The sequence below is a fragment of the Leuciscus leuciscus genome, assembly GCF_965113295.1.
Source record: "Leuciscus leuciscus genome assembly, chromosome: 12".
NCBI lineage: Eukaryota > Metazoa > Chordata > Actinopteri > Cypriniformes > Leuciscidae > Leuciscus > Leuciscus leuciscus.
The window spans coordinates 12726009-12752223 of NC_138736.1; the positions used below are offsets into that span (position 1 = coordinate 12726009).

Here is a 26215-nt window from a genome sequence, read left to right on the forward strand (position 1 = left end):
TTAGGGGACTACAAGAAACTTGGGCAATTAAAAAAGTTCTTAAAGTCGCGATGAAACTGAAGTAGCGACAGATTTTTATTTTGTTTTCGTATTGTGACGTGCATCCAGGTGTAACAGATTATCGAAAAAGAAAAACGTAGGGCGGGAACTTGGTTATTTTCGCTCATTGATTTGATTTTGAGATGTGGGCGTTACACTAAAAAATGGCGGAAGATCGAATGCAAGCTTGCAGTATATTGTAAGAATGGGTAGAGTTTAAGCAGATTAGATGATTGGAGAAGTTCAGGCCATCACCAGAGAGAAGTTATCTAATTGGAAAATCAAGTTACAACATTTTGATAAAAAAATTTTTTTTTTTATTAATTAAAGCATATGCATGGATGAATCATTCACTATAAGATCAATAACATAAAAATAGATAGGCTGAATTTTCATATCATGTCGACTTAAAAACGTTTATATCGTATCATAATTTACTCACCTTCATGTTGTTCTAAACCAGTATGACATTCTTTCTATTGTGGAACACAAAACAAATTTTGAAGAACTTTGGGAACCAAACAACATTAGTTGTGTCCCAAATGATACACTATGTACTTATGCATAGTGTACTCAACCGTGTAGTATATGGATTTTATAAGGTTATTTTGTCATTCAACATCAGAGTCTGATAACCCTGCCCCCCTCCCCTATGTAATAAAATCTGCGACAGATGATTGCATGAAGTGTCCACATTCCACACTTTTTTTTTTGGTTAATTAAGTGCATCATCCGGGTATTTAAAATGCAATTTTTTCTATTTGGAGTTTTCAGTGTGAACACACTACTCACACTATTTATACTACAAAACGGCATAGAATAGTGCATAAGTACACAAATTGGGATGCACATTGACTTTCATTCTATGGACAAAAACACTGAGACACTTCTTTTAAAAAATATATTTTGTTGTCTACAGAAGAAAATCATTAAAAAGTTGGTAAAAGGCAGAGAGATCTCTGATGGGCTCATTTTCAGACTCTTTTTCACTGCTTACAATATTAAGCTTCCACAGAGACAGTTTCTTCTTTTTTTCTCAGGATAACTATTTCAATGATATCTCTCTGCCAGTAGGGACATTTGGCATTCTAATACCGTACGAGTTTCTCCAACTGCATCAGGATGTAAAACCTTTTTTGGTTATAATTGAAACCTTTTGTAGAGTGTATGTGAAAGAAAAAAAAAAAAAAAAAGGTAATGTAACAACTGAATTCAGGATGAGTTATTCAAGATCTTGATCATAACAATGCTGAACGTTTGTCTTCAGTCCAATAAATGTGAATTAAGATGTTTCCATCGCCAGGAACATTGTGTGTGGAGATGAGAGTGTCTGTGTTCGTTTGAGTGAACGCTAAATCATAATCATGAGTTCCCAAACATTTCTTTCCTAGTATATTCCGGTCAGCCTGAGTTCTGTATTAGTGCAGGAGACAGGAGTTTTTCCTCAGATTCTTAGAAAAGATATGTATCTTCACAAAGATTCCTCACATAATTCAATAGAGAGTCATCTCAATTACTCAATCAATTTAATTAAGGATGTTGCCCAAGGATAACTATAGATCTCTCTTTATGTCAACAGTCTTTTACACACTGCTCCCTTTTTCATCTATCAAAGGCTTTACACATGTGCAACCTTGTGCGTTAATAAAAATAAAAAAAGACACCAGTTCTCGATTAAATTTAGATTTGGAATTCTGTGAAATGGCTAGCATTTACATTTCTCTCTCTGTGTGTCTTCCTGGCACAGTGTCTGGGAGCCGAGCCACTAAAGAAGGTGCGATCTGTGCCCATAAATCCCCTGCCACCTGATAAATGCCTGTTTCATTTACATTGCTTGGGCTGTAACAACACACTCTAATGTATATTTAGCCCCAGCGAAACCACTTCCTGAAAGCTCTGGAAGAGAGCAGTCTGCCTCAGCTAATTACTGCAGGAATGTCAGACGTGAGATGAGGACACGTTTCGGGAAAAGCCGGTTCATATTATGCAGACCTGTTGGTCAGTGACTACCTCAGTGTCCTAAAACATAGCTGTGTGTTAATTTAATACACACATTTCAAACTCGTTCCAAAAAACACAGTTTATTATAGATAGATAACTCTCTTCATGCTGCAACACAGCAAGGTGTTTATTTTTGTGTCATTTTTCAAAGTTATTGCCTCAGATAATATTTGCAAAAAAAGGTGATGTCAGTGGGCCATCTGCCAAATGTTTCAAATTACTTATACTGAGAAGAAATGTATTGAGTATATAAACCACAAGGTTAAAAGGTCAAGCCTGTAAAGCTCTATATGTTGATTTATATAGATTTTAGAAAACATTAAGAAGGTTGCATTTGTTTGGTCTGGAGCAAAGCCACTGATAAATGATCTGTGTCCCTTCTTTCCACTGAGTTATGGTGTGATTATAGCGTTCATCCGTGTGGGTCACGTTTTTAATGCTTTTCTTTGACGTCGCACATGGTACGTTGCGAAATTATGCCTAACCGGGAAAAACTGTCCTCCAGATCACTTTGAATCAAGAGAGCATATTTAATTTTGAAGAGAATATTTAATTTTAAAGCACCACCATTCGCCACGTTTTAAACAGTCATAGAGGAATGAGCCAAGAATGAATATTGTCATAATAACCCAGTGATATACCGAGCCATTTACCATAGCTATCATGCTTACAACATGGGGAGAATGGAGACCGTGGCCTCAGCTGGTGTTTAGAGGAGAGGACATGAGCAGCATTTGAAAACACCTGTGGGTTTAGCAAAAGAGATAACACAAGAAGTACTATCTGTCAAAACAAGAGCCAGAAAAGCTATCTCACTCTTTTTAAGCACTTTCTTGAACTCCCAGCCCTGTCAGCAACTGTCAATCGGTCTAAGAGACACAACAGCCTCAGGAAAATATTGGTTCATACATACATACTAGCGAAGCCTGACTTTTGACTCGCGGCATAAACACCGGTCCTCATTTTAACGTTTTCTGGCCTACTAATAGACATCTAACTTGCATGTAAAGTACAGTTTAAAAAAAAAAAAAAAAAAAAAAAAATTATTATATCGTTTAGAGCTAGAGTTATATAGAATTTTTGATTGGAATATTCTGTCTATGAAAAATATTTTTCCTTTATCCCCGCCATTGATGTAATTTTCTGGCAATCCAGGTTTTCACTTTAATACGGTAGGGGGCGCTATTACGCATCTTCTGACAAAGTACAAAATCTTTGGATCAAAACACAGGCGAAAAGAAGCAGAAAAAAAAGTGATAGAATCATTGCTTATGCACATATAAAATAATGTGATCATCAAACATTAAACAGCATATAAATCAAAACTGCCTAACGTTACTGAATGAAATGTCAACCCAGGAAGAGCTACATGACTGTTCAAGCTTTGGGGGTGTTGATGGACTCGATCTACTCCATCTATGTTTTGATCATCTCTCTGAATCCGATCCGACGTAGTCTATTTTCTCAGCTTTTTGTTTAAAATGTTGCTTTTTTTATGAAACTCACCCACAGTGTTGATAAAAAGAAGGCATGAAGCTAGAATTAAATGTTTTTGTTTAAAAGTGGATGAAAATTTGTTTTGTTTAACACCGGGGCTCTGTTCTTTCTTCGATATATTGCATATTCAGATATTCATACAGAAAAATATTCTGGGGGAAATTAAAATTTTGTGAATTTTTTTTTTTTTAAATGCTGGTGCTGGCTAGAAACTTTTTTTTTTTTTTTTTTTTTTTTACGCAGTCAGGGAAAGAGTTAAGTACAACTGATTAAGGTGCAGTCACATTTACCTTTATTCAGTGAAATTTTACTTCCATGCGGAATGAATATTGCTTGTGATGGCGAAAGATTTTTGCATGCAGATTTTGTATCATTCTCAAGTTAGTCACATGATTTTTCTGTTTACTAATAGAAATCTGCTTGGCTTGAAAGTGACTTGTGAGCGATAATTCATGCATTACTTTACTTACAATGGACAGTAGACCTTTTTGTTAGTAAAATGTTGCTACTTTTACTAATATAATTTTTTACATTATTAATTTGTAATATAATAAATTATTATAGATATTAATATTATATAACTTCAAAAACAAGTGGCGTATACAGTTCTGCTTATCTGTTTAACATGCATCTATAAAGTGCATTCAATTCTGAATGTGTTTCAAAGATTTATTGCTAGGCCTACTTAAAAAGTTTTTGCAAGTTAGTTAGTTAGTTACCGAAAAAATCCTGTGTCTTTACTTTCAGAACCTATAGGTTGCACAAACTAATCTGATTGGATCTGGTGATTTCAGTCAACACTTAACATCTCGTCATTTTGGAGTGCAATATGCATCCAGACTAAAAATACACTTCAACCACTCACAGACACAAACACAGATTAGAAATATGAAAGTTTCATGGACTTATCTATCAGATTGATATCAAAATGACTTCACGTCCATGATAAATCACCAAAGATAACTTGCAGGTGCTGCTCTACAATCAAAGCACAGATAAGAAACGCTATTAGGACCTCTCATTGTGCTGCTCTTTCTTTATTGAACATCTATAGCTCGTCTCTATTATAAACGGCAGCCCCATTTGTCATTCCGGCAGGCCACTGGTCCTCTCACTCAGATACTTCCTGACTTATGTCAGAAGAATAGCTGATTTAATGACTTCCGATAGAAGAGGGGTTGGCGTTCGGCTCTCAGAATTGTAATGCTCTAAAGCTAAAGTGCGACCTGCTTATTTACGATGTTGGATGCCCCAAGATGCAGTCCCTATGCTCTCTTTTCTGTTTTCATGGTATTGATTTTTCCCCCCAGTATCCATCATATCAATCCTCCGCAAAGAGACTACAGATCCTGAGACATGGTGCCCTAAGTGGGGACGCTGAGACCTGTTCCCATGACCACTTGGTGCTTGATTCATGGCTTCTGGTGGCCATGATGGATGGATTAGCCATCACTGGTAACTCAGTTAGCATCTTCTGGCCTGTAAGTAAGTGGGGGGGACGTGTGGCATTGTAGATTCCCAGTGTCCATTTGTGTCAGGTTGTGATTTCATGTCCTGCACTGACAGCCTTTGACCTCTACTCCGTAAGTTTGTGCTTGGCTTGTTTTTATATCAGCTCTATGTTGAAGTCTTTATGTGGTGTTTGGCAGTAAAGCAATAAGGTTTTTTTTTTTCTTCTTCTTTTAAAAAAGGACATCAGGCTGCTTTATGGTCACGGAAAGTCACTGCAGTCCTCCCCAATCCTTTTAAAAATGATTTATCTGAGATTGATTCATGGAGGATGTGAACAGTATGAATCTTTAAAGTGTTCCAGGAGAAGATGGTATAGCTGAAATCTGTTTGCAAACGTTTGTGTCCGATGAAATAATGTTTATGGCTCTATTACTTGATTTGTATTTATTTATTTTAGTTATTTGTCTTTGATTTATTTAAAAATGTAATAAAACCATACATACAATGATTCGAATGCATATTTTAATATTGGATCAAGATGATGATGTTTTTTTTTTTTTTCGGTTAAAAATACCATGGTTAGGGTTAGTCCTGATATTATAATGAAGAAAAAAAGCATCATTATTTTTTTTTAAAAGATTCTTAAAAAGAAAACCTTTTGACCATATTTGCAAAGCAGTTTTGTTAAAATGTTATAAATATATTTGACAAATTTTGTCTGCCAAATCAAGTGGTGCAACCAACATGAAGAAACAATTAGAAAAAAAACATAAAATAGTAAATGAAACCATAGAGATGACCCCTGCGACTTTTTATCTAATAAACATATTTTAATAAATGTTTCCTCGCATGATACAATGTCAAATGTTTGTACTTGTTTTTGCATGACATTTTTTGAGTCATTAAAAAATTGTATAAATGTTTTTTTTCAAAATAATATGAAACAAACATGAATAGAGTATTTCAAAGAAACTGGCACATGTGTTTTAAATTTGACTTTTTGAAGATTTTTCTTCTTTTCTTTCTTAATACGAGTCAACACACTTCTTTGTCTTTGACCCGTAGTTGGTTGTACTCAGAGTCTCATGGTTATGATTAAAAAAAGGAGAATATTGCTGCTTATAATAAGAGTCGTTGAAACTGACAAAAACATTTGTGTTTACAACAGCCATGCTGTGGACTCCAGTGACGAACTTACAACGTGATGATGAATACGATGAAAAAGGCAATGACAATCGCCCACTGTCCCGCCGCAGAGACCTCATGATCTGCATTTGTGTCCATGGCACCATGCTAATCTCTTCATTAAGTTTATGGCCGGTCAGCCAACATAACTCCTCACTGCGGCAAGCCTTTGTTGTACGAACTCTGTAGTATGTTTACCAGTCGCCCTTGTCCTGGGGCCACTGCCAGAGTGTGTAGGAGACAACAGAGGACAGTGTGTGCTTGTAAATAACACCATTCTCTCAGCATGCCTGCGTGACCGTCTTACTATATGACCACCCCCACCACACCTCAAAACATTAGCAGAGGATCCCTCTATGCCCAAGGACTCGTAACCTCTGTGAACCTCTGTGCACTGGGAGCTCCCTGTCTTCTCAAAGAGAGTCTGTTAGTCTCCCTCAGCTTGTGTACAGCCAGCACACAACTCGAGTTTTGTTTCTCGTGTAAATTTTGTTCTTTAGCTCTGTCCGTGAACAAGCCCCGGTTGTGTGTGGTGTAGTGAAGAGAATGGCTTGGTGACGGAATAGAAAGAAAGAGCAGACTGTGATGCGCTCAGTCTTTGTGTGGACTTCTGCATTCATGGGCCCATGTGACTCCAACAGCAGGGCCTTTGGTTTGGCCCGGCACAACACCAGTGCATTGTAAATACCCAAATGTGTTTGGAAGCTAATCGCTGAGCATATTTTCATTCTGGGCATATCGTGCAGTAGACTTTGCCATAGTAAAGTATCTGGGAAGATGCTGACTTGTTTTGAGCTCTAAGACTACGACATGCACCAGGGGCAGTCCTGACTCACTTGGTGGCCTTGGTTAGATAACACGATAGATAGATAGATAGATAGATAGATAGATAGATAGATAGATAGATAGATAGATAGATAGATAGATAGATAGATAGATAGATAGATAGATAGATAGATAGATAGATAGATAGATAGATAGATAGATAGATAGATGAACAATCTATCTATCAAACTATAATGAACTCATTTGATAATTGATGTACTTTACACACTTTTTGAACTGAACTGGATCAACACAATACTTGAAAAAGCCACTTTCGCACACAATCCTGGTAAATTACCATAAAATTACCAGAACGACTTTACCAGTAAATACACAAACGAGCAAAAGCAACAGCATTCTGTCTTTTTACCGGTAAGATACCATTCACACATTAGTACCTAAAAAAAAGCTCAGGCCACTGAGCTATATAATTGGCCCAAAGCAGACTTCTTACGTCAACACGTTCTGACCTCGCATCTGCTCTGGTGTTGTGCCGAATTCTGACCCTGTCAGATTATTACTCCCATCCCCCTGACTGAGTCCCCAGTATAGGTAGGTTTAGGATTAGGTGTGAGGGGGGGTTAGAATTAGGCAACCAGGTAGCAGCCTCAACAAGGGGGGTAATAAATTAAACAAGTTAATCCTGTTCTTTGTTCACACACAGCTTAATACTGGTAATTTACTGGTATTGGTACAACTTCCCATACTGGGGAATTGGCAGTTAAAGTATAGTGCAAAACAGTGTAAAAACTAATGTACCTGTATTTTTTAAAAGGTCATGTCCTGTTTATACATGATCTCTTTACAGTAATTTACTGGTAATTTACCAGTAAAGACTGCATGTGTGAAAGGGGCTATAGATTCTGATGTTTTCCTGTTTTCCTGTTTATTACTGTGAAGTTGCTTTGAAACAATCTGGATTGTATTATGTGCTATAAAAATGACTTGACTTGACTAGATCTGCATGAATGTGTAAGCTTTGTTAGTCTTGCACTTGAATTTTTAATGATGGGTTTAAATCCCGACTAAATCCTGACTTTTTAAAGCTTTTATTTTAAACCAAGCAAAATTGCAACTGAGTTCGACAGCCAGCATTTACATTCATAATAACTTATTTTGTTTCTCACAAGTAAAATGTTTGTAGCGACATGATGGTGAGTAGATGTAGTTTCAATAAACCAAAAAACTTTTTTTTTGTCTACAATAAACATGTAACTTGCAATGCTTTTTTTTATTTTGAAAATTGCATAAAAATTCATTTAGAAATGTGGTAAATTAATTGGAAAAATTACTTTGGAAAATTCAAAATTCAATGTGGAAACATTTATTTATCAATGTGGATGATGCTTTTCATACTGCAGTGCTTAGTTTTTTCTTTTTTCTTTTTTTTTTTTATATTCTCGAGAACTCCGATAAGTACTGGATGAACAAAGGAGTTTCATGTATCTCAACTTGTAATACAATAAAAAGTGATGAAATCAAACAGCACAAAAGAGGGACCGGGCCGTCTCGACTTGCCTGCAGCAAATATGCAGTAGCAGATTTGGGATCTGGCTTTGTTCTGCCGGCTTCTTTGTCTGGCTCGCTCTGCGTGTTGTCTGAGGGCTAACGCTGCTTTAAAACAGAAGTCCTACTGGGCTCCAATTAAGACCAGGAGAAGAATTAATGAACAAGTCCTCCAAGTCAGCCTCAGCTCTCAACTGCTCTATTTATCAGACTGCTCAGGGGGACACATGGTCTCAATTCAAACCCACAATTTCTGTCTTCACTAAATTAAATATGTGTAATTTATGTTTTTATAAACATAGATGACCTTGCCATCAGCTATAGAAGTTCTAGTCATTTGAATCTTTCTCATTTTTACCCCTCCTCTCTTCATTATATTGCATTTCATTTCCCAGCATGCCCATAAGCCATGTTCAGGTTTCTCTGCTGACTATAAAAATGGATGGTTGGAGGGCAATTGGGAGAAGAGGGATGTTCCGTAGAAACACATGCTGTTCAAAGTATTTTCCAGTCAATAGGTGCAATAGACTTCGGTGTTATTTTTTCTCCCTGAACTGTAAATGAACAGCTTTTTCCCCCCAGTTTTTCTCCAGTGTGACATGCACCAATTTGTATAGACAAGTTCCTTTGGGGAAAATCTTGAAGGTAGAGATGAAAATGAAAGTAAATGAAGATTTATGTATGTGATGATACTCCATCATCTTCCTTTGAAAGCAATGCATTGCTTTTAGATGCTATGCTTGCTTGAAATTAATCTTGGGATTTGCATTGATCTTTCGAAATACCAAGACAAATCATTGCATGTTTCAGAAAATCCCAATTATTATTATTATTATTAATATTCAGGTATTTTTTTCTTCTTGAAGCTAAATATGCAAATACTAGCATGGGGTTTGCGTATTTTCTTGCATATGCGGTGTTGTGGTCCGGATGCATTTATACCTGTCCTCCTGTGTGCGAGCAAACATTATTTAATGTCACTAACTCACGCCCTTTACCTTTCAGGTTTCAGCATCCAGCCAAATTTTCCATCAATTAACATACGCATATTGTTGCGTAAACAGAAGCAAGCGGCCCAGAGCACTCCTCCCAGAGATGGCATAACGGAGAGACCCTGATGAAGACAGATCCTATCGTTAACTTTGCACTCAAACTGGGCCCCATGGGGAACCGTGTAAATGCTACTAGCCTTTTCTCCTAATGTTGGTGTCTCTGTTATAGATTGTTTGCCATTTTGAAAAATATGCAACTGTGTCTTTTGCCATTTTTTACATCTCTGCATGAGGTACCACCACCACTATGCTTGACTTCAACACTACGAACATACTCAGTTATGTATGATGATTACCACTACCTGAGACTTTTGCTGTTATAAATGTATTTTTTTATGTATGTTTCTGTCATATTCATGTCTCAGTTATAGTTGTGACTAAGCTTAGTTGAGTTTTTTTTTTTTTTTTAACACAATGAGCTAATGCTATTGCACAACAAATTTACTCGCAAAAAAAGCTGTGATATTGTTAATGAGCATTTGCATGGCATGTGAAATAGTATCACTGATTATATATTTGGCAAATTAGCTATTTCTTAAATACTTTTTTCTTTATTTATCTTTCGCTATAAATATAATATTTAAGTGTAAATGTGGTGGAGTACACCAGGTTCAACATTTTACGATAAAAAAATGTAATAAAAAATTAAATGATAGTTGAGGCACCACTTGGGGAGTCAGTGTTTTTTTTAACAAATCAGTTGAGTGAATGATTCATTGGCTTGTTTACAAAGACAATTGCTGAATTCTGAACCGCATACTACTACGTTCTGTGGCAGGAATAGTAAGAGTTCAGAATTCAGTAAATCTCTTGTCTAGTTAAGCTGAAGGTGACGTGTAGCCAAGTATGGTGTCCCATACTCAGAATTTGTGCTCTGCATTTCACCCAGTGCACACATACAGTAGTGAGTATTGAACACACATCGTGAGCAGTGGGCAGCCATTACTGTTGAGGCGCCCGATTGAGCGATTTTTTTTTTTTTTTTACAAATTGGTTGAGTGATTTCTAAATAGAAGCCTATCAATGCTTTTGAATGAATCATTTGGGTGAATGATTCAGTGAACCACTCAATAGCGACAGTGTCTGAATTTAGAATAGAACACTACCATACTAATCTATGCATAATATATTGCATATATATTGCAGAAATAGTAGGAGTAAAATGCATTCCAAATTAATTCAGTTACTTGTTTCATGTGACTCTCTCACTTGTCGCCATCTACTGGCATGACAAAGTAACCTGCAGAAAGAGTCACGGAAAATTCAGTTTCAATAATGCATAGACTGACAGTTTGTCAGGAACATAGACACAAACACAAAATCATTCTACTTAGGCATATTAACAATTATATAATCGGCTCTTAATGTTGTGATATGGTCAGCACCTGCAGCCCCAAACAGTATCCTGTATGCCAGTAACCCAAACCCTGCCTAGTAATCTAAGAAACTACACCAATCACTGATGTTTGTGTCAAGCTGTCATACTTCCCAGCAGTACAGGAGGAGAAACGCAAGGAAGAAAGAAACCATCTCTCGCCTCTCATGAAAAGAAAGCTAGTGTTTTGTTTGTTTGTTGTTTTGTGTTCAGTCAATGCAGCCACTATTTCTTTACAAGGCTGACAGCACTCCGTCAACAGCAGATACCTAATATTCTGATTTCATACCTCCCCCTGTGCTGGGCCTCCAAAGATGGACTGCTTGATATTGACAAACAAAGCTCACAATGCTCCTCATTCATTTTGGGACAGCGGTTGGAGGCTGTTCTTTAGCTCTGGAAAAAAAGAGAAAAAAAAACCTAGGTGCCCTTTTTATAAGCCCTGAGTCGCAGAGAAAGAAAGATGAGGTAATGCAGAGTGAGAAAAGCAGCTGATAAAGAGCTTCTCTCTCCTCCTCCTCTGCGCTCTGTCTTTTTAACCCTCACCCTCTGTCTTTCTTTCACTCCCCTCTATCTCCAGGGCACAGGCACAGGTATAAAAGAATCACAAATTGTTTTTGGCCCGGGCCCAAGTAAGCCAATCACTGTCTAACCGGAGTGATCTCATTCCTATTAAGACCATTTGTTCCATTCTAAATCCAATATCTGTACTGTCAGTAATAATGCAATTTCAGAGGGGGTGCAGGCGAAGGGAACGAAGACAGGATAACTGGGAATGTGACTATGGTGATTTTACCAATGTAAGCCTGGAAGCAATGCATTGTGGGCTGTATTCAAATGTATGCGTAAATGCCAGAATAGATATGACTCAAAGAGGTGACCTGAGAAATCACACCTGTCTCTGTAACAGCTCTTGGTTCTGTAAACAACCAAAAATAGCCAATCTGAAAAGGAACCGATCAAAGAGAACTCACTGCCTGTCATGTTTTGACTTGATTAAAGTGGGTGTGCTGTCTTGTCTTTAGAAAATGGTATATTGCCAAGATGAGGTGTTTAAAGTCATTGGGGTTGTTTAATTGCAGGGGTCAATGTTTAGCCTAGAAATTAGCTCCTGGAGAAAGGCAAAGATTATTATATAACATGAATACATATTGAAATTGACTTTCAAAATTAAAATGCATATATAATACACACCCTGGACCACACATGGGTAATTTTTTTGAAATTGAGATTTATACATCTGGAATCTGAGGGTGCTAAAAAATCGAAACGTTAAGAAAATCGCCTTTAAAGTTGTCCATTTATGTTTGTGATTGTGCTGCATTCATTCACAAAAATATTTATGTTTTATATATTTATGGTAGGAAATTTACAAATTATCTTCATGGAACATGAAGAATACTTGATATCCTAATGATTTTTGGCATAAAAGAAAAATCGATAATTTTGACCCATTCAATGTATTGTTGGCTATTGCCACAAATATACCAGTGTGACTTAAGACTGGTTTTGTGATCCAGGGTCACATATACAAAACAGATATTATAATAAGTATAATAAAACCTATAACCTAAATGTATAATCATGCAAAAGCTATAATTCCAATTTTTTCGAATGACAGTTGCTCTGCAAACTTTTATTCAAAATATGTGGCTATTCTCAAGTGTATGGAAGCTTGTTTCCGCCACAGAATAAATATAACAACTTAATATAAAAAAATAGTCAGTAAAAAAGTTTATTACAGTTACAGTTTATAAAGGACTTTATTACACTCAATTTTGAGTTTGTATCAAGCAATTCTGTATTTATAATGCACAATTGGAAAAAAGTCAGTCTTTTTTCCCCTCAGAATTTAACTTTATAACTCGCAATTGCAAATTTATATCTCACAATTCTGAGAAAGATATAAATTCACAATTCTGACTTTATAACACGCAATGGCAACTTTATATCATGCAATTCTGACTTATTTCTTATTTCTCGCAATTGCGAGTTTACATAAAAACTCACAATTATGTTTAAAAATGTTTTTGGGTTTCTTTATGACGGAAACTAGCTTCCATAGAAGTGGCCGTAAATGTAGAAAAATGTTTTTTGCTTATAGGATGTTTCAATATGATTGACTCAAAAAAAAAACTGTCTCTGGAATTCATTGTGCAGCATCCAAAGCTGAACGCTAATGCTAACAGCTACAGCTAGCTTTGAAAATAGATGTTAGCTGTCTTATTTGAGTTAAGTATGAGCCTCATGAACTAGCCTGACTGAACTACCACCGAGTATGAACATTTTATTCCATCTGTCACTCACTGTCAACTATACAGCAATCCCCTGTTGTTGCATCAACATTTTGCTTTAATATCTCTTCATATTCTTGACATTTATCAACTCATATTGCTGTCTGTGCAGAACTGTAACTGCAGGTATCTCCCATGGTGCCGTGTTAATTGTGAGTAGCTGGCTCATATCTACGAAAGTGATCAATAGTGATTTCCCAGAGTACCTAGTAAATCATGGGAAAAGTCAAACAAACATGTGTGTAAACAAACTCAGCAGTACTCAACTCCAACACAGCACATGTGAATTGGCCTATCTATCTCTGAGGACCCGTTCAGAAATAATGCTTTTGTTGGGATAAATTTTGCTTCCATGCAGACTCTGTTTATGAACTAGGAAGTGCTACATTTCGATTACCCGCCTGTTTTCGGAGCACACAGTCCTTTTGTAATTTGATCTAAAAATGCATTCCCTCAGCATTTGTACTGTTGAGAAATGATTGGTAGCTTATGGTGTTAGTATGAAGTGATGCTGGCTTTTGTCTTGGGACTTTAGAGCGTGGTGCTCAACCCACAGTAGCCTTGAGCGGCTCTTTAATGCAGCTGTTGCTGCTCAATGACTCAATGACTCACTTTTCTCTAAAAACTGCAGTTAACAAGTTTTCATCTGAAGATTGTTTGTTGCTGTTAAAAAGTTGCATCACTTTGACATGCCTCTATGTTGGGTGGTGACCAGTCAATTATAATTAACCTTGTCTTGCTCACCAAAGTCTTACAGATTTGTCAGGAGCAAGAAAAGTATCTACAGCTATAGGCTCAATAAAGGAATTCAATCAAGGAAAAATTTATTTTCAACCGAATGTTTATTTACCCTCCAGCCTCGTCCCACTTGTGTATTCATTTATTATTTGTAAATTATATATACACACCCAGGTAAAAAGAACGTACTATTAAATGTATTAAAAATGCACTTGAAATTCAAGAAGTATGATCATGCATTTGTATTCCAAACATGCTTGTTTGAAGTGCATTAAAAATATATTGTATTTTATTTAAATATATTTCTGCAGAAGTATGTTAATAATAAATATATCCTTAGTTATGCTTTTAAGAAATATGCTAAAACACAAGCATTAGGTGAATTTTTAGTGTGTTTAAAGAAAACATACTTATTTAACTCTTACTTAAAGTATATTTTATGTGTACTTGTGTAAGAACATACCATATATATATATATATATATATATATATATATATATATATACACCTAAATATAATATGGTTGCAGGCTAAAAATTTTAAACACAGAAATGTAAGGCATTTGATAACAATTTACTTGAGCAGTGAAATCATGTGGTGGAGGTACAACTGGTTATGTTATTTCTGTTGGTATTACTTTGCAAAACTCAGCTCCATGCAAACAATGATTCAGTACACCCTTCCCATCTTCCATTTTGGGATACTAATAGTAACCAGATCTTTTTAGCTCATTTCATGAGTTGGGGGACTGAATATAATCAAGTCTTATAAAGCGAGTCAGTCTTGATGAAGGGAAAAGGCTATTTTTGAAATGTGGCTCTTGGAAAGAAAAGACATTTGTCCACTTGGCTCCTCAACTGGCTCCTGAAAGGGTTGAATAGCTCTAGTCTAGAGAATGGCAATGTTCAGAACAGTAATAAGCTGAATGATTTGCACACAATGAATCATAGGTAGAATAAATGGCTTGACTGGTTCACTGAATATATTGTCATTGCAGAGCGAGGACTGCTGCTTCATAAAAGCCATTGATGCTGGCTAAAGTCTTTATAGTCATCTTTTACGAAACAAGGCTTGGCTGGACAAGGGTCATCTCGAGTGAATTAGAAGGCCAGGCTTGATTTATCTGCTGCCATGGACAGCCACTCTCATGTGTGTTTGGCTGCTAATTAGTGCCGGCCCTCCTCTGGAGTGTCACCTCAGCAGGCCCACACAAATGGACAGTGCTTCATCTTGCCCAGAAAAGAAGGGGTTGCCACAAAGAGGGTCTTAAATTACTGCTGTCACTTTAAACACAGGGTCGCCCTGGGCCTGCTGCATGCTGGGATACCTTCAGGAGGCCTCTCTTTGTCTGAGGGGGGAAGGCTGGTCACAACAAACAGCAGTTCCTTCACGCTGGCTGCTTTGAATTCCCCTCTCTCGACCTCCCGTACGGACCCGGCTTGAGGCGCAGCACGCTTAGGAGTAATTCAGGCTCCCTCAGAGTAGATCACCATGCTGTAATCCATAAATGCATGAATGTCCGAAATGAAAGAGACGGTGACGCTGTAAAGAATACGGTATAAAGGAAGAGAGGGATGCAGGAAGGAAGAGATAAATAAAATGGCAAACCTCACTTGTGTGGCCCCAGTGTGAGGCCGTGACTGAAAGGCCGACCGAAACGCTGCCTGAGGAAAAGGATACAAAAAGGAGGGAGAAACAGTTCTAGATGCGTTTCTTTTTCTAGTTGCACTTTTGGTCGTCCCTCGGTGTCAGTATCTGTTCTTTTCTCACCGCTGCATGTGCCGACTAAGAGCAAGAGGTGAAGTTCAAGAAGTTAGTTTTTTACATTTCAATGAGGCTTATAGTCTTCCTTGAGTGTGGTACTGGTACCTGACATTCCAGTGGTCAGCGTCCCCCTCCCATGCTCCTGCAGGTGGGCATTAGGTGAAAGAAAAGAGTTTTAAGTCTTGCCTCACCTTTTCTTACATCTTTTGAAGCTGTATTCATTCTGATAAATCTCGGAAGCGGCTCCCTTAACTCGCACCGCAGCTCCAGATAATGTAGTGTCTCTGTAATTGGTCTTGAAGTTCCCAGGATCTTGCTCTCTCACTTTTAACAATGATAAAGACTCTACTGCAGCTGGTAAGGTTTTGAATCATTAAGATTCCCCTTTAATCTTCTGTCTACGTGCTGAATGTTTTAGGTGTATGAAGGAGGTGTGCTTCATTGTGAGAATATACTCCTTGTGGTGCTGCTCGCAGTTCATCTCGAGTTCACTGTCAGACCTGTTTCTCTCATCACATCTCTTCTCCAGAGGGTTCTCATGTTGCGGAGGAGTTTTAACTTTGGATTCTCATCCTTTAAAATCTATATTGAAGTGTCATTAATCACTGGGATTTTGAATGATACACTTTGGCTACGTCCTATGTTAGTCCCTGTTTTGTGATGTACCACATTAGTCAAGAATGGTACCAGTTTCCAGAGTTGAGCAAGCAACTTGGCAAAGTAGAAAACCTAAACTCGGCAGTCTAACTTGTGATGTCAATTTAGGCTGTTTTGACCGCTAGTTTGGCTGATTAAATGAAATAAAGAGTAATTTATCCAGGCCAACCAATTCTCTCTCCGAAAATATGAGAATGAAATGTCACTTTTGAGATGTTAAAGCAGGGTTCTTCAACTTTTTTTCCTAGAGCGCCATCCAAATCAAATGAAATTCCCCTGCCTGTAATTTTCTGGAAATCCTGAAGACCTTGATTATCTTGTCCAGGTGTTTGATTAGGTTTGGAGCTAAACTCTGCAGGACAGTAGTCCTCCAGGACCAGATCTGAAGAGTCCTGTGTTAAAGGGACCCTTTTTTGTCCTTATGAAATCTACTGTATGTTGGGGTTTGGTTTTTAATTTCAAAAGCCACAATAAATGATTTACATTTCACTATTTAGACATTTCAAGCACCTAACACAACCCCTACTCCTAAACCTAGCCATGTCTTATTATAAAACATGGCACATTCAATAGTTACAAATATTCCAAGACCAAATGATTGAATTTTGTGAGGAACAGACCAAAAAGGGATCACCGTCTCCATCTGGCATAATGCTAAAATCCCACTCACATTCTAAAACTGCTGAAGAAAGAAGCATTACAATATGTACATACACATGCTTCACAAATAAAAATCAAGATCAATGCTACCTCCATATTAAGACATGTACATTAATATAATAGCTTTGCTACTTCTAATGACATTTCTGCTTAATACTGCTAACTTTCTTAAGGCTTTTTAGATGTATATATGTTTTATGATATTTTATTGCAAGTTCTGGGAGCTGACTCTACAGTTGAATGTACATTCATCAGCATTTTCATTAGTGAAAGAGCCTATTCTCCAAGGCCATTTTGCTATAAAGAGCATTTGTTTCTGTGCTCTGTATGTAACACGAGCCACTAACACTCCTCGGCAGTCTGAGATACTGGCCCTCTTCTCTGCAGTGTACAGTAAATACCATGTTCAGCACATTAGCGCAGCTATACCTGCCCTCATTGCTGGCAGATGTCTGAGTGGAATGCTGATAATGAGGAGGAAATGTGGGACTGTCGAGTGGGTGATAATGCTCTTGGGAGGGGGACACGGTTAGGGAAACCAGATCCAGTCCCGGAGACGGACAGCCAATGATGTGAGTTCTGCACCCTAGCAGAGTGTGCAGCATGTGGGATTTTACAGTATGCGCTCTACCCAACAAAAGAGAGGCTTCACACTGTTCTGAGTAGCATAAGGGCACATCTGCCTGATGGAGAGGCAATTCTAGGAGGAATTAATTGACTTTCTACATCTGATATGTGAGCAGTTCACACATCCCATTCAGAAATGCTTTGAAACTGAATTAGTCTCTCCTTTTCTGAGGAAAAAAAAAAGAAGAAGAAAAAACTCAGTTATTAAGTTTGCAGAGTTGGTTTAAATACTGTAATGATTAATCTCATGAACCAGGGCTGGTTGGTATGATGTTATGCGCCTTGTGACAGTAGAAATGTGTCAACCGGTAGAGATTTTGCCACTCCGTCATCCCACCCGTTGTTAAAAAGAAGTACACTCTAGCATACTTTAGAATAATCTACTTAATTACAAACTAGATATAATGTTTTCTTACAATTAATTGCATGTTAATTGCTATTAAATTGAATCTTTATTTGTCATTTCATAATTATTTATGTTGTCTTTTGAAATGATTAAGTGTACTGTCAAATATACTGACAAGCATTTGTGGTAAACTAAATTATAATGTCATTTCTACTAAAACATGTTTAAATATATTTGTAATTACACATTTTAATGAGAAAGTTAAGAACTAAATGTAATTTAGAATAACACACTACAGTTAAAAATGTTACATGTACTATGTTAGTCAAATCAAAATAAGTGTACTTTTTTAAAGCAGATTTTCTTTTTTTAATAATAATTTAAAGTTATTCAACTTTACACCTGTACAGTACACTTAAGTGGCCTTTATTTTGTAAATATTATATGCAAGTAGTTTTAAAAAAATATATACTTTTAAGATTTTAAGGTCACTATATGTTCACATTTAATATAATTAAGCTCACTTCTTTTTCACAAAGGACGGTAGATATATATTTAAATTTTCCTGTGAAAAAAAAGTGAAACAAATGCAAAAATACGTCTCTGTACATGTCCAAAACAAGTTAGGTACTCTATTCACATAATGTGAAGATATTATATATTTTGGTTCATGTTCATTAAAAGACAACATTATCAAATTAATTTGTGATGTATTTTATTCACTAGATTATCCCAAGTAGGCATTATCACATGGTTAATATATGTATATGTTATTAAATTTCCCATATAATCAACTATATCATAGTATTTACAGTTACAGTGATATAAGATTTTTTTTCTTTCCACTGATTCCTAATGTGACCAAATAAGGGAACAAATTTAGCACCATATAATTTTTTTTTTTTTTTTCTGCAGCCACTGTTGCTTTATGCCCAAAATAAGAGCAGGGAATGTGTGTTGTAAAAGAAAGCCAGAAGAGCTTCCTCATTCATGTATTTTATTTTCTGTTGGGACTTTCTCAGTCTGCTTGCTGACTGTGTGTTTCACAGCTCACTGTTGCCCCCTATGGAGACTAGAGCGACACTTCCTCCTCCTTTCAGCATGGCTCAGACTCTCTCCTTCCTGCCAAAGGATCCAGTTCCTTCTCAGTAATCTCTCTGACACCTTGGCTGGAGATGATTAATTGGCATTAAGCACATTAGTGGGGGTCTAAATTACCCCCTCCACTCATTAACGGCGAGGCCGTTCATTTTTCAGTGCGTTTTTAGACAAGTGTGGAATCTGTGTGACACAGGCGGACCTGGGCGAATGCTCCGCTGGGGTCTCGCTGGGCCCTTCATCAGCCACTCCATCTACTCCTTCTCATCAAGCAACGCCACAGAGCATAAATGGGATTGTGATGGTGTCCCGAGCACGTCTCAGATCTGTCTGACTGCCTGCTGGAGAAAAGACAGGGGCTTGTCGGACCCGAAAGGTTGCGGCATTAGCGTGCGTGCGCAAAGCGTGACAGCTTATTATACAACTGTTTCTTTAGATGGATGAACTTCGGTAGCCATATCTAAGCACTCAGCTAATTGTTAATGGACATCCTGAGATGACTGAAATTAACTCTTGCACTGAACTGTCATTAGAGTTACTGTGTAGTGTCTGCTTGCATGCCCTTTGTTGCATTTAAATCGGTTCTCGTTTTGATGAGCATAACAATACCTGAAATTAAATAAAATGATCTTTTATTAGTTTAGTAAGGTTCTTTACACCCAGAACATCTGCATTCATGTCAGTGTTGCAAAGTAACTAAAGTAGCAACACTACAAATTTAAATGCTTTATTCAGTAGCATAACAGTATAGCTCAATTGTTTCAATAATGTAGCATTTCTGCTAACACTTTTCCCAACGTGTAGCAAAGTACAGTAAACAAAATGTTACAATGTCACATCGTATTGTGCACAAACTGAGGAAATCAAACGTATTCTACTCTTAAACTATTGTCTTTCTCTCATATGAAGTTTTTAAAATTCTGATTCCTTTTAGTGAATTGTTCACTTGGATGCTTCACACGAACTAATCGATTAAAAAAAAAGATTCAAAATCCCTTCATAGTATTTCATAGCTCTTTTTTAAGGCAAAATGTTTGTATTCTTACTACGTTATTAAGGTGTTTTCTAGCATGTTAGTATAATTTAACTGGTTTTAACGTAACTGATGGCTCAGACTAGTTGTGTTTATAGTGAACCTCAATGCAGTTGGCAAGAGCAAGAAACTAAATAAAAGACTCAAAAACAACATGAAACCTAAAAACCTTACACTATTGTCAAGATCCTAATTGAGATTCCTTCATTCATAAACCCTCATTGTTTTTGTGCCAGAGAACAACAGCTCTGATTAAATTACAGTGTAAATTAAGTAGTTATAGGCCTTTATTTTAAAAATATATTGCACCCTTAACTAGCTTTAATATGTGTTGTTAGTAGCTTGCAGTGTAGCTACTTTTTCAAATTAGTTGCTTAAATGAATATTTCACTTAAAAAAAAAAATTCTGTCATCATTTACTCACTCTCAAGTTGTTTCAAACCTGTATTAATTTATTTCTTCTGCTGAACACAAAGGAAGATATTTTGAAGAATGTCAGTAACCAAAGAGTTGATGTACCCCATTGACTTCCATATTATTTTTTTCTCCTACTGTGGAAGTCAATGGGGTACATCAACTCTTTGGTTACCAACATTCTTCAAAATATCTAATTTTGTGTTCAGCGAAAGAAAGAAATTCCTATTAGTTTGAAACAACTTGAGGGTGAGTAAATGATGACAGAATTTTCATTTTTAAGTGAACTATTCCTTTAACTGTAGCTCTTAGCTTGCCATATTTTCTAAGTAGCTTCGCCAGCACCGAATTGTACATATTCAGTGCTTGAAATCCATTTGTTACCTTTGTAACACAAACAGCACATTTCCATGCCAATCATCGAAAGCAGTCTTCTGTACCACACTTATTTATCTTCTACAGCCATTCATTCCCCTGTGCTGGTCCCCCTCCACTGGCTTTCACTGGCACTTAATTTCTATTAATGGCTTTGCATTCTCAGGTTTAAATCAAATTGAATGTTAGACGGGGCGCATTCGCTGCACATGAGAAAATATGCATTGGCCATTATCGGCCATAATGTGTTGGCTCACAAGTAATTCCATTGTGTTCACTGTATGTTTGAGTGAATCATTTGAATGGGGAGATTTATCAACCTGCCTGCATATTTTAGGCCTGAGCTGCATCCTACGCTGTGAGTGGCTTACAAGTTTACGACCTTACAACCAGTTCGAACAAACACATTTTGTCTCATGTTGTCTTTTGTGAACAAAGACACACTGAAAAACAGTTTGGCACATTAGTTTATCCAGTTTCTCCTTGCCTCAAGGACATCTTAAGTAAAAAAAACATGCAGTTTACCTCACTCTTCCCTATGTTATGTCTTGTTTTTGGAGTGTGTGAACTTGTTCGTGCTCTCCAGAGAGTTTTGAGACTGCCCAAAATAGAAGTGGGTCAACCCCGTACTAACACAGTATTTTAGGAGTGTTTCCCCTGATACTGTGCAATGGCTCAACTGTAATGTTTGACTGATTGCTGTCTGCAGCGCTGAGACTCCGACACAACAATGCAGCTATTCAGTTTTGCTGACAGCAGGTCTTTTAACCCTCTCTGTTCCCCCAGTGTTTCCTCTCTCTGTTTTTTTTTTTTTTTTCTCTACACACACACATGCACATGTTCATTTACTGATAAAACTAATGCATCACCTACAATGCTTGTAAAACATTTAACATTAGTTCAATTTTATCATCACATTTATATTTCGTCAATTGTCTGAAAAAAGGGTAGTACCCTTTAACCATGTTTCAAAGATAATAGAAGTAATTATGAAATTACATATAAAGATGTACTTATATCCTACTTAAGTGGGTTTTAAAAATCACTCTTGAGTTCAGGTAATTGCATTAATTTAAATGTAATCATTTAATTCTAAATAGAATGCAATTAAGTCTGAAAACATTACATTCAATTTGCACATGTATTTTTTTTAAAGTATATTATTTTGGTAACACTTTATTTTGATGGTCCCCTTTAGACATTCCGTTGACTATAAGTAACGTTGCACCTACATGTCAACTAACTCTCATTAGAGTATTAGTAGAATATTAGAAGAATGTCTGCTTAATATCTGCTAACACTTTATTTTTATGATCCCCCAACATTCTGCTGACTATAAGTAACTTTGCAAGTGCATGTCAATTTATTCTACTAAACCTAACCCCTTATTCTACTAACCCTACCCCATCTCCTAAGTCTATTAATATTCAACTACTCTAATGAGAGTTAGTTGACATGTAGGTGCAACGTTATTTATATTCAACAGAATCTCTAAAGGGGATTATCGAAATCAAGTGTAACCATTATTTCTGTAATAAGTACTTGTTACACTTTATTTTGGTAACACTTTATTTTACAGTGCATGTTACATATGTTACATGTACTTACCATAGTAATAACACTAAATTACATGCAACTAACCCTCAACCAAATCCTAATCCTACCCTAACCCTATAGTAAGTACATGTAGTTAATTAATATTACTCAGTACTTAAATGTATAATAACATTGTAACAATGACACCTTAAAATAAAGTGTAACCCTTTAGTTTAAGGTGTCTGTGTTACAGTGTAATTATACATTTAAGTACTGAATAACAATACTTTACTACAGTACATGTACTTACTATAAGGTTAGGATTAAGGATTGGTTTAGGGTTAGTTGCATGTAATTATGCATAATGTATAGTTATTACTACAGTAACTATGTAACGTGTATCAAGGGCACTGTAAAATAAAATGTAACCTAAGTACTCTTGAAAAAAATATGAGAGAAAAAGACCCTAGAAATCTTAAATGTGTCCTTATACAGTTTCAGAACCTATCAACTGTACTCAGGTTTGCAAAGATACAAAAGTCAGCCATTTCTGCTAGATTCCAGAGATTCCATAATAAAATAAAATAAAAAACTCCAAGGCCAAATTTTCTGACCTATGATATTAATTCAATAGCTTGATATTTTTTATCTGTGTTCTCTATCTATAATGGCACAAATCTGTCTCTGAGGCAAATACTTAAGTGTAAGTTATAGAGAAGTATTTTGATTTTCTTGAGCTAATAGCAACCTCTCAGCAATACAGTTTCCCTCCGCTTGTATGGTTTTTTTTTTTGAAGACAGGTCATTAGATTAATTCATTCCACATTCACTATCATTTTTCAATATGTGGAAAAAAATGCACCCTGACATTCTCTTTGAGAAACTCAAGTCAAGCGCCACATGAAAACACACTCACAGATGAATACTCTCAATCACCATCAAGAGAGATATTGCTTATCCTGTGTATTATATTTACAGTTTCCAGCCCTGCTCGGATCACTCACTGTAATGTAATGTTTGCAGGGATAGGGAAAATTTTTATGCATTTCATTTTTTCCAGTCCCATGTGTGCTAAAAATAAGTCAAGCACATTGTGTCAACTCTGAGGTGATTTCGGAGAATGATGTTTGAGTGGAACCAACTCCATGAGATCTCAGGCTGAATTTCATTGGAGGCGGTGAAGCGTGTAGAAGGATGTTTGAACTGTCTCTCCATAGCCTTTGCATAAGGATTAAATTCACCTCCCTAAATTTATTAATCATATCAGATATGAAATTCACTGTCGTACAGGCGGGTATTTGTTTGACGGCAGTAACTTGAGGCCGGTGAGAGAAAGGAGTCAAGTAAAGGTCGCACTTTCTCATATGAGATGGTGGGACGTTTGGACTTTGCATTCGGAGTAGCCCTCTCAAGAGATCCTGCTCTGTTTTCATACCGCGTCTAATCTCTGTCATTCAATATGAGGCGGTGTTCTCTCAGAACGAGTGTCCCGTGCTCCCGTCACAAAAACAGCTCATGCAGGCACATTTCAGTGAGGGTGTCACATTAAAACTTGATAAGGAACATGGTTGGATAGGTCTTACGAGACAAAACTGAATATGGGACCTCACTACTCTGGTAAAGCTGCTCTGACACTATTTATCCGGCTATGCTTGATAGCACTTATTTGTCCGCTGAGATATGATATGCAGAGGTAAGAAGGTCACGGTTACATCAGTACATTCGCTGTACTTTTACCCTTCCTATATGTTGATGTCAGATAACTATGCTCCCTGTCCTCCCATAGGAATCTCAATATTTCATTTGGCTTCTAGACATTACTGGGATTAAATGGAGAGAAAATGGAGACACTGAGGAACACAAAAGGTTATTTTGAAAAAAATATCTTAGTGTTTTTGTCCATACAATGAAAGTGCCCCTCATTGACTTTCATTGTATGGACAAACACAGTTCAAATATTGATCAAAATATCTTATTTTGTGTTCTGCAGAAGAAAGACAGTCATTCAGTTTTGGAACAACATGAGGGTGAGACAATGATAACAGATTTTTCATTTTCAATAAACTATATCTCTTTCTGAGTTTCAAAAGAGATTAGTAATCACGTTTGCTCAGAAGTCTGCGATCAAAAGTAAAATACCATGTTGTAGTCGAGACCAGCTCATTCAATTCAAGACCAAAAGAGGGTTGAGTCTAGTCTAAATATGCCATGACAAGACCAAGAGTACGTAGGCCTACTTGAGACAGAGTCCAGTCTCAAGTGCTATAACACTGGTCAGAGATTTCATTATAAACTCATACTTTTGCCTTTAAATTTTTTCTAAATTCTGCTAACAATGTTGTTGTTTTTTTAGATCTAAATCCATTTGTGTAGAACCATCTGAAAGTGAATACTTAAATGAAACATAAATGAGAACTTCATCAAAATTTGGAGTAATAAAACAATTCCTTTGAGATAATGTACTGGGTATTTGGCACCAGGCAATCCTCCAATACTACATGCATCAACCATAAGCTCCATCTCAGCAAGAGTCTAGTGCCAGTGGATGTTCAACTGATTGGGTTTTCTATTACTTTCTATTACATTCTATCACCTGATACAGCAGTTTACACACATTATGGCAATTATGAATTACAATCATCCTAGCAAACTACCGGCTACCAATAATGCTTTTATTATGGGACTATCGACCAGTCGTCCTCGGGGAGGGAGTGGACACTGGCATGTAATCAGAAGTTTGATTGATGATTTGTTTAGGGTGTATTGACTCAACGTCAGTCAGCCTGCAAAGGACTGTAATTCACGCATTTCTCTCCATCTCCGTGACATTAGGGCATAAAGCGACACCCTAAAAACCCACCAGACGTCCCCTAAAGCTACACTTCACCAGAAGCCATTTTGGAGCCTGTAATAACACCTTTTACAGCAGAGGAGAGTATTACTGAAAGTTTTTACTGCATTAGAGGCGTGATGAGGTGCAGTGTAAGTGTGTTTATAGTGGGTTGGGGGGCTAATGGAGGCCAGCCTCATTTTGTTTACTGTCCATTTTCATCATCGTTTTACAGCTGAAAAAGGCGACCTGGGATATCAAGTGTGAAGAAGACTTTAAGACTAAGGGAGCAGCGGATTGTAATGCTGTATGCTTCTCACAACGCTTTACACGGGTGAGACACAGCAGCAAAACTGGGCCGCAATCAGGTCTAGAAGACTCTCTGACATGTAGGATGTAGTAGAGTTGTCAAAAAGTACCGACTTCGGTACCAAGTCGGTAATGAAATTTTCAAAATGTGACGATATCAGCATTTCCCTCTAGCATTTTGAGCGCTATTGAATGGATTCTTAAACACCTCTTGACATGCTCAACATATATATCTCTGATTGGGCATTTGGTTTAACATGCTCAACATATATGTCTGTGATTGGCTACAATGATCAACAATGACCTCTTTGATGCGTTTCACCGAGCGCTTACATAGATACGCACGGGAGCGGGATCCCTAATATATCCGTTGATTGACGAATCCGCAAATGCTCCCTTGTGTATCCATGTAAGCGCTCGATAAAGAGCATCAAAGACATGTTTTTGAAGTGTTGATCATTGTAGCCAATCACAGACATATATGTTGAGCACGTGAAAACAATGGCCAATCAGAATCCATTCAACAGCGCTCAAAATGATAGAAGGAAATGCCGGTATCGTCACATTTTTTTTTATTTCAGTACCGACTTGGTACCGAAGTT

General features: G+C 37.0%; 1 protein-coding gene across 5 annotated transcripts in view; it reads left to right on the forward strand.

Moving 5' to 3' along the window:
* The window catches only part of nrsn1l (neurensin 1-like), a 218430-nt gene that overhangs the window by 141368 nt on the left and 50847 nt on the right, over positions 1–26215 (forward strand). For 3 of the 5 annotated variants that reach the window (XR_014210375.1, XR_014210376.1, XR_014210377.1), the window contains exon 4: positions 9511–10224. The exons of the other annotated variants lie outside the window; for them this stretch is intronic. The gene's annotated coding sequence lies outside the window, so the exon portion shown is untranslated. Of the gene's footprint in view, positions 1–9510; positions 10225–26215 lie in introns of those variants that run through there. 5 annotated transcript variants of the gene reach the window in all.